Here is a 4949-nt window from a genome sequence, read left to right on the forward strand (position 1 = left end):
GCTCACAACCATTTCTAGTGGGATCTGATGACCTCTCCTGGCATAAATATGTGCATGCAGATGGAATACTCATATTCATAAAATAAATAACAGCAGCAAAGTTACAGTTATGAAGAAGGGACAAAAATGTTACAGTTGGGGGGTCACCGCAACCGGAGAAATGGTATTAAAGGGTGGCAGCGTTAGGAGGGTTGAGGACCACTGCTTTGTAGGGAGAGAGCAGACAAGGTTTGTACACACAGGGGGCCAAGTGGACAATGTCGGATCTGTCTGCATATCTAGCAGGGGTGGGTGGGGATGGGGTGGAGCTTTGTTTCGATGCTAGAAGGCTGAGTGTGGGCACCACTTGAGCGCAGTGTCCCCAGTGGTGTGCTTCATCACACCTTCAGAGGACCTCATTACTTGCACCCTGTTTCCATTCTCATGACGTCATCTCCTCTCCAGGCAGCTTGCTGCAAGTAGCTGGCCTCCAGGGTGAGTCAGGGATGCTGGGCTGAGCAATGGCGGCTGCCCTCTATCCTCCACCAATCTCGGCAGATGGGTCTGTGGGGCTCTGGGTGGCAGAGTCTACTCCCAGGGTTTAGTGGTCACTTTATAAGGGACAGATTCCATCCACCTGACAGTGGGCGCTGAGATGGCCATGTCTCGAGGGAACAAGACTGTCACTGCAGAATGTGGGCCACGCTGCCCCTCGGCATCGCTAGCCGTGGAACACGGCAGGAAGGTGAGCGGTGTGACTCTCAGACTGGGCGGTGTCAGGAGGCTTGGTGAGCATGGACTCTCCTTCATTGCCATGGCAGCAGCTGCTCGGAGTCTGTCTTCCCATCCTCTCTCTTCTGTCACTGAGTGTGAGCCTCTGGAGGGCTGGCAGTGGACACCAGTAGAAGTGTCGGTCTGAACAGGGATCCTGATGCAGTGGCAGGCCTACGGTTGCTGGGGCTGGGGTTGCTCCACCCACACCTCTCTGCAGGGGTAGTACTAGCTGCCAGAGAGAACCTCAGCTGGGTAGAGGCCACAACGTGTGCTCTGAGCTTCAAAAGCCAGTGTCCCAAGAGGTGGCAGAAGACTGTCACTCTCCGCAGGATGGACCTCTCTGCCCCCCTGGACATCTGTCCCGGTGGGATTGGGAAGGCCACATGCAAAGTGAGGTCCAACCAGAAATGGAATGATGGTGCATTAGGAGTAACTAATGGCAGAGGGCAGGGGACCTGATAACAGCAAGGTGTGATGCCAAGAGTGGTGGCATCTTAGCCTTTGTATCAGGCCCACTGTTTAGAGAGGCCAGGTAAAGCCACCCTGTCCTTTAAAACTTTGGAAGGCAGAAGTAGACAGATCTCTATGAGTTCAGAGCTAGCCTGGTCTACATAGTACACTCCAGGCTAGTTGAGGCTACATGCGGAGGCAGGGGGAAAGGGGAAGAAGAAAGACCCTATCTCAAAAATAAAAATAGGGATGGGCACACATAGCGGAAATAATGCTGGAGTGTGGCTGTGGCTGATTGAATGAGAAGGACCCCAGGGGCTCATATGCTTGGTCTCCAACTGGTGGAACTGCTTGGGAAGGATTAGGAGGTGTGGCCTTGTTGGAGAAAGTGTGTCATTGGGATGGAGATTTCAAAACCTCAAGCTAGTCAGTTTTCTTGACCGCCCATTCCTTTCCCTCTCCCCCTTCTTTCTCTCTCTCTCTCTCTCTCTCTCTCTCTCTCTCTCTGCCTCAAGGTTGTTGTCTCTACACATAAGCTCTCGCCTGCTGCTCCAGCACTTTACCTGTCTGCTGCCCTGCTCTCTGGAATGACGATCATGAACTCCAATCCCCTGGAATCGAAAGCCCCCAAATTAAATGCTTTCTTTATTTTATTTATTTATTTTTAATTTGAGGCAAAGCCTCTCTAGTCTGTAGTCCTGGCTGTCCTGGAACTCACTCTGTAGACCAGGCTGGCCTTGAACTCACAGAGATCTGCCTACCTCTGTCTCCCCAGTGCTTACGTTAAAGACGTGCACCACCTCACCTGGAGAATACTTTTGTTTATAAGTTTCCTGGGTCATGGTGTTTTGTCATGGCCACAGGAAATGAACCCAATAGCTCAGGACAGGCTGTCCTTGTTGCTGCATGGTTTTCCTCTACATAGACACATCACGACATGTCTGTGACCAGATATAATGTCCTTTCCCAGCAGCCCCTTGTTAAAGTTTCAAAGGATGTCACTTTGTCCTAAATAACATGATCTGGGGCTGGAGAGATGGCTCAGTGAAGAGCACTCACTGCTATCCCAGAGGTCCTGAGTTCAATTCCCAACAAATTACATGGTGGCTCACAACCATCCATAATGAGATCTGATGTCCCTTCTGGCATGCAGGCAGACATGCAGCTAGAGCTGCACACCATGCACATAAATAAATAATATGATCTGATACAGCATTCATGAGGTAGGTGGTTAAATTTTCTCTAGCACACATTAAAATAAATGCACAATTATTTAAAAATGACAATGCGTGTCAAGACCAACTCCTGTACCCTCACTCCTATATAAGGCTCATTTTGGCCTCCATCTCAACCCTTTGGTGGTCAGCTTAGAATGTCAGGGTCAGGCTGTAGCTCAGGCTTGACCATGGGTAGAGGGGCCAAGACAGCCTTCCTGTCCCTCCTTGGTTTCTGGAACCCGCTCTTGCCTGGCCAAGTCCCAGTCACTGGAGGAGACACTAGGTTCAATTCATCCAGTCTTCAAAGCACGTCTGTGTGTAGCAGGCTCCAGAACCCTAGCCAAGCCCTTGACAGGAACACACTGGGCCCTTGTGGAGGCCACGGCTGCTTGCTCAAAGGTGGCCAGCTGCCAGCGAAGAAGCCTCAGTTCCACTGCTGAGTGTGGCATGGGAGCAGCTTCATGCCTGGAAGTGGAGGCTACCTAGGGGAAGGAGGCCTCACCTCAGGGCCTCAGTGCGCCTAGGGGCTGCCAAGGTGCCATCCATCACCACTGTCAGCCTCTCAGAGACTATGTGCTTCTTTTCTTCTTCTTGGACCTCTGTGGCTTCTTCTCAGCCAGCTTTTCTCTGTTACCAGGCACCCAAAAACCCATTGTGGGTTCTAGTGATTCCCCCACCCATGCCCAGGTCCCTGCGTAAGACAGAAGGCTCTGTCCAATAATCCTGATGCCCTTCTAAAAATAGTAGTGGTAACCGAGCCACACACATAGGCAGAATGCATTAAAAACATGAAGGTAGAACTAAGGATACTGTGTCTACAATCCAAGGGATGCTAAAGATGGCTGGTGCTCTCTAGAAGCCAGGAAAGAGGACCAGAGCACATTCACACCAGGAACCCGCTCTACTGACAGCCCAACCACAAATGCCTGGCTCCAGAGCTGTGAAGTAAATTCACCCCGTTCAGTCTACCTGTTGGACTTGACGATTGCAGCCGGAGGCAACAAACACACCCAGGGGGCACTTATGGGAAAGACAGTTTAGCCCTATGATCCCCATGGTCTCTGCTTCCCAGAGTGCCTCACTTCAACCAGGGGGGTTTTCTGGCCACTATTTGCGCAAGGTTGGCTGATCTGTGGCTTGAACAGACAGATATATCTTTTTTTTTTTTTACCTCTGAGGAGAAACTCAGCTATAAAAACAAAAATCAAAAAACCATACGTTCATATTAATAGGAATAGGGAAATCAGATGGCAAACTACAATGTCTGTCTATGGAAAACACACTCAGCAAAATCCCTTAGCCTGATGAATAGCATCCACAAAGATCCGATAGCTGGTGCCTCACCCACTGTGAGATGCTTGGTCCTGCTCCCTAAAGATCATGAAGAAGACAAGAAGGCCACTGTACCCCTCTTCTGAGTCACACAGATGCCCTGTGGCCAGTGAGTAGATACAGTGCATCCAGCACAGGGGGCTGGAACATCAGGGGATGGACACGTTGTTGCTCTAGTCAGGGACAGAGAGGTGGATGCTGGTCCTTAGCTTGCTCTCTCCTGTTTAGTCCATCCAGGACCCCAGCCAGAGAACGGTACTACCCACATTTAGGGCCGACCTTCCCTTCTTAGTCAATCTAACCTAAATACTCCCTCACAGGGTTGGCCAGAGGTGTGTCTCCTAGGTGATTCCAGAGCTTGTCAATCATGGGAAGGAAGGCATAAAACTGTCTTCACAGGGGGAAGATTTCTTTATATCTCAGGGACTCAAGGACAAAGGCAAGCCAGAACCATGAAACAAAACACTCTGGTGTGAGTAGACAGCTGAGCAAGGTTGCAGGATGCATGGTAACTATACGAGCATCAGCTGCCCTCCAGTCTATCAGCAGGGGAAGAGTCACATCCAGCTCCAGGCCTGCTTTGCAGGAGGCTGAGGCAGGGGCAACACATGCTCACAGCCTGTCTGGGCTACAGAGTGAGTTTGAGGCCAGCCTGGGCAATTTAGAGAGATCACATCTCAAAGAGTAAAAATGGGACTGGAGATGTAGGTCAGTGGCTCAGTGCTCTCGGTGACATCCTCAGAGCCATGAAAGAGATGGGAGGAGAGGAGGCAGACGCTGCCACCGTCTGACAGCAGTTGGTTTCTGTTGGTATTATTTCAAAGATTTGTCCGCGCGCGCGCGCGCGTGCGTGTGTGCATGTGCGTGTGCGCACGTGTGTGTGTGTGTGTGTGTGTGTGTGTGTGTGTGTGTGTGATGGAGAGGGAGAAAGAGAGAGACAGACAGACAGACAGACAGACAAACAGAGTTTATATGCACCACACATGTGTCTGGTACCCTCAGGAGCCAGAAGAGGGCACCAAATCCCCCAGAACAGGAGTTACACGGCAGTTAAGAGCCACCTGACATGAGTGCTGGGAACCAAAGCCAAGTCTTCTGCAAGAGTTGTAAGCACTCCTAACTGCTGAGCCATCCCTTTATCCCCTGCTGGTGTTATTTCAGCAGCTGGGCTCTGTCAGGACCTTAGTGACTCTCTCT

This window comes from Myodes glareolus, chromosome 2 (genome assembly GCF_982192425.1).
Source record: "Myodes glareolus chromosome 2, mMyoGla1.1, whole genome shotgun sequence".
NCBI classification, from domain to species: domain Eukaryota; kingdom Metazoa; phylum Chordata; class Mammalia; order Rodentia; family Cricetidae; genus Myodes; species Myodes glareolus.